Genomic DNA, 10,014 nt, shown 5'->3' with positions numbered 1-10,014 from the left:
TTGGTATAAAGTGGTATCTCAAAGTGGTTTTGATTTGAATCTCCCTGATGGCTAATGTGTACTGACAAGGGCTGCCTCTTTAGAAGGCTACCCTGGCATCATGTTTCACAGAGCAGAAGAGGAGGACCAGATGGAGGGCAAGGACATGGACATGGACAAGAGGGCAAGAGTAGAGGCTCATGACCATGAAGATGATGAAAAGTAGGAGGCGACAGCATGGGAGCCTGCTGGCACAAAAGTACCATGGGCACAGTGTCCACAGCTACAGTGACTGGGTGCCTATGGCCAGACATGACTGACCTCGTGAGCTCGCGATTAGTCCTGACCACAACCCCGGGAAGTATGCACCACCATATCCCTCCTCTCCCCGTGTTGCTCCTAGGAATCACAGCCACCAGATCCCAATCAGCTTTCGTGGAAGTCAAATAGTGGCTCTCCCCACACACAGCCCTTCTAGTGGCACTCTAGTGTGACCCTTGTGCCTGGCCAGGGACTGCTGTCTACCTGACTCCATACAACTCAATAGACAGGAAGGTGTCCCCACATTCCACAGGACATGATGAGACAGATCCACAGGCCCTGTTACCCCACCCACCACCAACATCCAGTGGGTCACTCAGGACCTCAGCTATTGTCATGAAGCTCACCATGCCCTGTTTCAGTCACATTCAACAGAAAGCCTAGTTCTAACCCCCACAATACCATACATCCTGGTTGCTGACCTGGAGCCATGGCACGAACTCACATGGCACCTCTTTCTGATAGAGAAGGGCACCCCTGCACCTCATATAAAATGCTTCTAATGAAGTACACGTCCATCAGGACTAAAGCGTGAACAGTGGTGCACAACCTGCATGGTAGTCAGTACTTCTGATGAGGGTTAACCCCCACCCCGACTCCAGTCTCACAAAACCTCCCTCTGTCCCCACAGAACTCATGCTCTTCCCTCAGACAAAAAAAAAAAAAAAAAAACAGGAAACAAACATTTAATCTGAATGCTCCCTTCACCTTCTAGTTCAGATCTTGTCCAATCACAATGGTATGAAACTAGCCATCATTCAGAAAAAGAAAATGGAACAGTCAAAAATATGGGGAGATTGAACAACATGCTACTAAACAACCAAGTGTCAAAGAAATCAAGAAATTTTAGAGGTACCCTGAGACAAAAAGGAGAACCTACAAAAACTTATGGGATGCAATAAAAATAGTTCTAAGGGGGAAAGTCATAGAAATTCAGATCTTGTCAATCCAGAAAGCTCTCCAATACACATCCATGGGAAAAAAGGAGGGGGGAGAAAAGCAAATCCCCAAATCAGTAGGAATAGGGAAATAACAAAAGGAATGTGGAAATAATTCAATGGAGACTAAAGACAAAAGATCAATGAAAATAAAAGCTGGGAGCTTGGGTGACTCGGTGGGTTAAGGCTCTGCCTTCCGCTCAGGTCATGATCTCAGGTTCCTGGGATTGAGCCCTGCATAGGCTCTCTGCTCAGTGGGGAGCCTGCTTCCCCCCCTCCCTGCCTGCCTCTCTGCCTACTTGTGATCTCTCTGTCAAATAAATAAATAAAATCTTTTTTTTTAAAGGGAGATGTGGTTCATATAGACAATGAAATATTACTCAGCCATCAGAAACGATGAATACTTACCATTTGCATGGACATGGATGGAACTGGAGGGGATTATGCTAAGTGAAATAAGTCAAGCAGAGAAAAACAGTTATCATACGGTTTTACTTGTATATAGAATATAAGGAATAACACGGAGGATCATAGGGACAGGGTGGGAAACCTGCATGGGAAGATATCTGAGAGGGAGAAAAACCATATGAGACTCTGGACTCTGGGAAACAAGTTGAGGGTTGCAGAAAGGGAAGTGGGTGGGGGATGGGATAACTGGGTGATGGGCATGAAAGAGGGCACGTGTGGTGAAAAGCACTGGCTGTTGTACTCTATAAATCAGGGAACTAATTGAATCATGAATAATGAATCATTGAACATTACATCCAAAACTAACGATGTATTATAACTTTGCCTAATTGAATTAAAATTTTAAAAAATGACGAACTTTAAAAAAAGGAATGAAAGATGATCCATGACGATGAATACCACAAAAATACAAAGGATCATCCGAGTACTATGAGCAAGTAGAGGCCAACACACTGGACTGCCTAGAAGAAATGGGTAAGTCCCTCCCAACAACCTAGAAAGACAGAACCAAGAAAAGGAAAAAATCTGAACAGACTGATCACTAGTAAAAAAGATTGATTTGATAATCAAAAATCTCCCAAGAAACAGATGTCCAAGACTGAAATTTTCACTAAGGTGTTCAGCCAGACAGTAGAAGAATTAATACAAATCCTTCTCAAACTCTTTAAAAAATAGGAGAGGAGGGCATCCGTTCAAACCCATTTTAGGAACTAAGCATTATCCTGCTACAAAAACAGTTCAAGAAAAGGATTCCAGAAACATACAAGAAAAGGAAATGCCAATATCCCTCATGAACATAGATGTCAAAATCCTCAAAAAATTAATCAGCAAACTGAATTCAAAAATACGTCAGAAGAATCCAACAACATAGTCCAGTGGGATTGATTCCAGTGATGCAAGGACGATTTGACGTCTGCACATCCACCAATGGGATACACCACCTCAACAAAATAAAAGATAAAATCAGATGATTGTTAAAATAGATGCAGAAAGAACTTCTCACAAGATTAAATATGCATTTATGATAAAACTCTAAACCATCTGGGTATAAAAATCCCTAATGATTCCACCAAAAAAACTGTTACAAAAAACAAATTCAGTAAAACTGCAGGATACAAAGTTGACATACAGAGACCTGTTGCATTTCTTCTTTTAAAAGATTTTATTTATTTATTTGACAGAGGAAGCATGAGCACAATCAGGGGGAGCAACAGAGGGAGAGAGAAATGCAGGCTCCCCACTGAGCAGGGAGCCTGATTAGAGGCTCCATCCCAGGACCCCAGAATCATGACCTGACCTGAAGGCAGATGCTTCACAATGGAACCACCCAGGTGCCCCAACTTGTTGTGTTTCTATATACTGAAGACAAACTTTCACAAAGAGAAACTAAGAAAGCAATGCCATTTACAATTGCATGGAGAAAAAATATCTAGGAATAAGAGTAAGCAAGAATAAGAAAGACCTGGTACACTGAACACATGGTGGAAAATAAAGGAAGTGCATGTGTGCATTGGGGTGGGGAGAAATGCATGGGTCAAAGAAATGGAAGATGACGCAAATAAACAGAAGCGTATGCCATGCTCATTAACTGGACATTAACATGTTCATCATAGCCAAAGCAATCTAGAGATGTGATGAAATCCCTATCCGAATCCCAATGACATTATTCAAAGAAATAGAAGACAGTTCTAAAATTCAAATGGATTCACAAAAGATGCCAAATACGCAAAGCAATCTGGGGAAAGAAAGCTGCAGTCGCCACACTCCCAGATTTCAAACTAGAATACAATGTTATAATCATCAAAACCGTATGGTACTGGCATAAACACAAATACACAGAATAGAATAGAACAAAATAGAAAGCTCAGAAACTAACCCACACATATATGGTCTTAACTTACTATACAGGAGCAGAAAATGTACAATGCAGAGAGGACTGTCTCTTCAGTGAATGATACAGAGAAATCTGGACACTAAATGCAGAAGAATGTAACCAGATCACAATACCGCACACAGAAATTTTAAATGGATGAATGACTTGAACATGAGACCTGAATCCATAAACCTCCAAGAAGAAAACACAGTAGTAAGTTTCTTGACATTGGTTTTGGCAGTCTTCAGATCAGACACCAAAAGCAAAGGCAACAAAGGCAAAAATAAACAAGTGGAACAACAACAAACTGAAATCTTCTTCACGGCAAAAGAAACCAACAAAAACTTAAAAGGCAACCCAGCCAGTGACAAAATCATCTGTAAATCATATGTGTGAGAAGAGGCTAATATCCAAAAGACACAAAACACACATACAAATCTAAACAAAAACTAAATAAAAATGGGAAGACTATGTGACTAGATACTTTCCAATGATAACATACATGTGGCCAACAGACACAGAAAAAGTTGTTCAGCATCACTAATCGTCATCAGGGAACTGTAAGTCAAAACAGGAGTCAGCTGTCACAACTGTTGGAACAGCAATTGTCCCAGAGACAGATACCAGGTGTGGTCAAGCATGTGTAGATGAGGGGACCCAGTGGGCTGTTGGTGGGAATGTACATTGCTGCAGCCACAGTGGCAAACAGTAGGGAGGTTCCTGAAAATAATAAATACAACTACCATGAGACCCAGTAACTGCTCTATCAAATATTTTTTTGAAAACAAAAAAACACTCCCTCAAAAAGAGAGATGCACTCCCAAGTTCACTGGAGCATCGTTCACAATAACCAGACATGGAAACAAACCTTGAGAGCATTATGCTAAGGAACGTAGACACAGAACGACAAACCAGATGCTCTCATGTCCAGTCCACATGGACACAAAAACATAATGAACACATACATACTGGAAACAAATTGGTGGTTTCCAGATTCAGGGAAGCTGGGGGCGGGAAACAGATGGAGGTGGTCAGAGGCGCAATGTTTGCATGATAAAATCTGCAGGTCATGGAACGTTCTGTGTCACTGGGAGACTAAAGCTAACCCTGTGCAATGTTTGAGTGATAAAATCTGCAGGTCATAGAACGGTCTGTGTCACTGGGAGACTAAAGCTAACCCTGCACAATGTTTGAGTGATAAAATCTGCAGGTCATGGAACGTTCTGTGTCACTGGGAGACTAAAGCTAACCCTGCGGGAGGGGTCCAGGTTCCCCTGTTCTTTGAAAGTACATTTTTCCTAGGGAACCTTTCACAGCAGAAATTGTGTACAGAAGGAATTACCATTAAAACGTACAGAAAAATTAGTGAGTATGATCGGACTCTAAAAATTTCTTCTCTTTGGCCTTTCTTTGGCCTCAGGACACAACTTCCTAATGGATACCCAAGATAAATGGAGACAAAGCACAACAGATGCTCACAGACACAATTCAAAGCACTGGTGGCTAGATACAGAGAGCAGTGCCCAGGTTGGGGTGCATGCTGCCTCTGTAGCGGCTTCCCACAAAAGAGATGCTGAACACAATGTTCACTCTTTGACTTTTTTCATAAGAAGGAAATCCTCTTCAGATTTCTCCCTGCTACTGAAGCTGGGTGAAACGTAGATCTTTCAAAAGAGCCAAGTGTCTTACTATGAACTTTGAAAAAGTGGGGGAGACTTGTACTTGAAAGTTGCTGAGGGGGTAGAAGTTCAGAGTTCTCCCAGACATGAACATCGGCAGGTCCACTGTGAAAGGCTCCTTCCTCGGCATGTGGAACACAGACTCCCTCCTACTCCCAGAAACCTCCTCCTTCCCCTCACTTGGGGCAACCAACAAGAGCTGGGAGTTCTCTCAATTCCTCCTTTCTCCCATTCCCAATATCCAGGCCATCAGCCAATCCTGTGAACTCTGTCTTCAAAATGTGCCCAGAATAGGATTAACCACTCCTTCCACGGCCACCTGTCTGGTCCACACTAGAACCTATCTCTTGCCTGAGTTCCTAGAAAAGCTTCATTACTGACCTCCCTTGTCTATCCTCAACCCTGTGTGTTGTGTTCTCAACACTGTAGCCAGGATGGCCCAGTGAAACAAAGTCCCATGGGGTCAAAGCCCTGTAATGGCTTTCTGTCACCCTACTGTCACCTCCTGGAGGTCACATCCTAAGCTGTCTCGTGTGGCCACAGGGCTTTCTTGCTGCTCCTGGACATACCTGGTATGCTCCTGTCCCAGGGCTTTTGCACATGCTTTTCCTTCTATTTAGAAGGCTCTTGATGTGATATCAGTCACCTTCTTTAGATCTTGATTCAAGTATCACCTTCGTAGTGAAATACCACCTTCCCCCATGTGAACACTGACCACCACCCCACCTCCCTTTCATCACCCCGGCCATGCCTCCTGCTTTATATTTCCAGAGCAATTATCACAGTCACCAGTCCATCTTGGCAAGGGAGAAACAGAGGCCTACATGGATGGTTTCACTTCTGACTCACTCCAATTTCCTCCTCCAGAGCCCTGGGGGAAAAGGTGACCAGAGCTCTTGCACAGTCAGGATGCCTGGGCCAAGGAGTCCACCTAATGCACCCTCCACACCTTCAGGGAAATGAGCCATAAGGGGAATCCACTTGCACATGAAACCTGAAACCAGACACCTTCCTCGATTACAGGTGAGCACACACACTTCCTCCCCTTGCCTGATGAGCTCACCTGAGAAAACTGAGCAGAAAAGCATCCCAGGGCCTCAATCTCCCTCTGGCCCACGTCCTGGGAAACAGACATCTCTCCTCCCTACACCAGCTACCTGTGACGGACGTCCGGCGCCCCCCTGTGGTCAGGCAGAGCGCTGCACCTATCCCTCTTTCCTGGATGTCATCACAAACCAAACTTTGGTGCACAGTTTTCAGGAAGGAAACTGCAGCAGCAGCAGCAGCAGGCTGCCCAGGTTTGGCTTCAGTCTTGCACATCAGGCCCCAAGCAGAACTAGAGTTTCCTGGAGACTGCTGTGCTGTGTGGCCTTGGAACCTAATAGCAGGAGCTGAGATTTCAGTTCCAAATGAAAACTGGCCTCTTCCACATAGCACAGGAAAGTGGAGGATTTCTCAGGGGTGTGGCTTTGGAAGAAGTTCTTCTGCTCGTTGAATTCATAGACACCAGCAGAGGACACCTGCTACACCTCGTCTGAGAAAGCAAGGGGCACCCGGGCAGGATCAATAAGGTTGCCTGTGGACTGCTTCCCACCAACCACCCTGCTGAGCCGAGGGCATGACAACCAAAGAGAAAGTAGCTTTCATGGTACATCTGCAGCAGTAGGGCTGGCCAGGAAGCAGTGCCCTGTCCCTGGAGCAGGATGGCCTGCCCTCAAGAGTGGTGGTCCACCACCATGGCCTCACAATCTCCCAGATATCTGATCTGACAATGCTTCCAGGCTCAGACCTGCTCACACGATGAGTCATAAGATCCAGAGACTGCTTTCCACCCCGGCTCAATGCTACTCACAGAGAAGCAAACTCCAGCCTCAGAAATGTACTCATCATTAGCTCTGGAATTCCCTGAGTTTGTCTACACTGGCCCACCCAGGTGTCCCATCCGATCATTCCTCAAGTGACCTAGGGTTTCAAGCCACTTTCAAGCTGCCCTTATAAAGGCAGGAACTGGTCCGAGTAGAAAGACCAGCCAAGTGACTCTGCGTGCTGGAAACTTAGACAACATCCTCCCTGTACACCAACACTTCCAAGTCCAAGCTTCAAACCTTTGTTCACTGTGCACTGAGGACCGTGTCAGCATGAACACTGCTCTTTCAAATCTCTTATCTCCCATTTCTTCAAATCAGAAACCAGGCTCCAGTCACCACTTCCTTTTCCCTTCAGAGAAGTAAGGAAAAGGATAGAATAAAACACTACATGTGTGGGGCACCTGGGTGTCCCAGTGGGTTAAACTCTGCCTTCAGCTTAGGTCATATCTCAGCATCCTGGGATCGAGCCCCGCATCAGGCTCTCTGCTCAGCAGGGAACCTGGTTCCCCTCTACTACTCTGCCTACTTGTGATGTCTCTCCCTCTGTGTCAAGTAAAATCTTTTAAAAACACACACACGAGCAAGACGGCAGAGAAGTAACAGGCTGAGACGACATCAGGTAGCAGGAGACCAGCTATATACCTTGTCAAACCATTGTGAACACCTACAAACCCAACAGGAGATCAAAGAGAAGAAAAGCAACAATTCTAGAAACAGAAAATCGACCACTTTCTGAAAGGAAGGACCTGCGGAGAAGCGAATCCAAAGCACAGGAAGATAGACCGCGGTGGGAGGGGCCGGCTCCCGGCAAGCGGCGGCGGAACAATGGAGCACAAAATCCGGACTTTTGAAAGTCTGCTCCACTGAGGGACATCGCTCCAGAGGCTTAACCGGGGTGAAGCCCACGCGGGGTCAGCGTGGCCCCAGGTCCCGCGGGGTCACAGAAGGATCGGGGTGTCTGAGTGTCGCAGAGCTCGCAGGTATTAGAGCGGGGAAGCCGGCTACAGAGACGGAGCCGACAGTGAGCTCTCAACTCGGGGTTACCTTGGACCGGTCGCAGGCTGGGTGAGCTCGGAGCATGGCTGGAGACCAGGGAGACGGGAGTGATTGCGCGCTTTTCTCTGAGGGCGCACTGAGGAGTGGGGCCCCGGGCTCTCGGATCCTCCAGGCTGGAGACCAGGAGGCCGCCATCTTCGTCGCCGTCCTCCGGAACTCTACGGAAAGCGCTCAGGGAACAAAAGCTCCTGAAAGCGAACCCGAGGGAATGACTTAGCCTGGCCCCTGCTAAGGGCGGTGCAATTCTGCCTCGGGCAAAGACACTTGAGAATCACTACAACAGCCCCACCCCAGAAGATCAACAAAAAATCCAGCCAAGACCAAGTTCACTTACCAAGGTGAACAGCAGAATTCCAGAGGAGGAGAAAGCAAAGCACGAATTCATGGCTTTCTCCCCATGATTCTTTAGTCTTGCAGTTAATTAATCTTTTTAAATTTTTTTTCTTCTGCTATTTTTTTAACTTTTACCCTTTCCTCTTTTAACGTTTTGTAACAATACCTTTCATTAAAAAATATAATCATAATCTTTTTTTTAAAGATTTTATTTATTTATTTGACAGATAGAGATCACAAGTAGGCAGAGAAAAAGAGGAGGAAGCAGGCTCCCTGCCAAGCAGAGAGCCCAATGCAGGACTCGATCCCAGGACCCTGGGATCATGACCTGAGCCAAAGGCAGAGGCTTTAACCCACTGAGCCACCCAGGCGCCCCAATCATAATCTTTTTGAACCTTTGTTATTATAGTCATATTTTATCCTTCATTGTATCTAACTTTATTTTTTTTTTTTTTTACACATAGGGTTTTTTCTTCTAAAAAAAATTTTGGGTACAACTTTTTCTAATAGATCAAAATATACCCTAAATCTAGCTCCAGGCCTGTTCTAGTCTCCAGCCCAAGCAAATTCTCTCCACTTTCTTTTTCTTTATTCTCCCAACCAACTTACTATATCAACTCTTTTTTTAGAAATTAAAAAAAATTTTTTTTCACCTTTATGGGCATGTTCCATCCCTTCATTGTGTTTACCCTTAAATATGTTCTTCAGTCTTTAAAATTTAGAAAGGCAGTTTCTTCTAAGAGACCAAGATACTCCCAAAATTAAATGGGTGACCCTGTTCTAGTCACCAGTCTAATACATATACATTTTTAATCCAGCTTCCAGGCCCCCAACTGGGGACACTCCTGCAGGATCCTGACCGGCTATGACCACCAACCCCAGGGCATGAGGCACAGTGCTGAAGTTGGGGGACTACTCTGAGGATTGTTGCCACCACACCTGTGCCTGGGGGAACAGGGACCTGGAGTACCCTTCTGCACAATCCTGACAGCCTATTGCCACCATCCATGAGGGACACAGGGAACAATGCTAAAATTAGGAGATGCCTCTGGGGCATCTACACCTGTGCCTGGGGCGGGAGACAGGAACCTGGAGGATGCACCTGCATGATCCTTGCGGGCCTTTACCACCATCTCCAAGGGACACAGGGCACAATGTTGAAGTTGGGGGTTGGCTCTGAGGCTTGGTGCTGCCACAATTGTGCCTGAACAGGGGGACCCTGCTGAGCTGGAGGTGCTTCTCAAGGTCCATTACCTGCACTGTGTCAGGGACTGGGGTGCAACCCACTGACGTGGGGACTGTGTGCCATCCTGACATCCCAGTCTTCCAGGGGAACACTGGGAAATCTGAAATGTCCACAACTCATCCCACAAAACCGGGGGTGAGTGGGTGTCCTAGAGTTCAAGGATCTGGGGGGTATGGCCAATTAACGGATATAGGGCAGAAGGGACTTTCAAGGGAAAAAGGAGAACTCATCTGAGTTCCCAGGATTAGCTCAT

This window comes from Mustela nivalis, assembly GCF_964662115.1.
Source record: "Mustela nivalis genome assembly, chromosome: 14".
In the NCBI taxonomy this organism is placed as follows: domain Eukaryota; kingdom Metazoa; phylum Chordata; class Mammalia; order Carnivora; family Mustelidae; genus Mustela; species Mustela nivalis.
The sequence above is the reverse complement of the archived record's forward strand: the minus strand, read 5'-3'. Positions refer to the sequence as shown.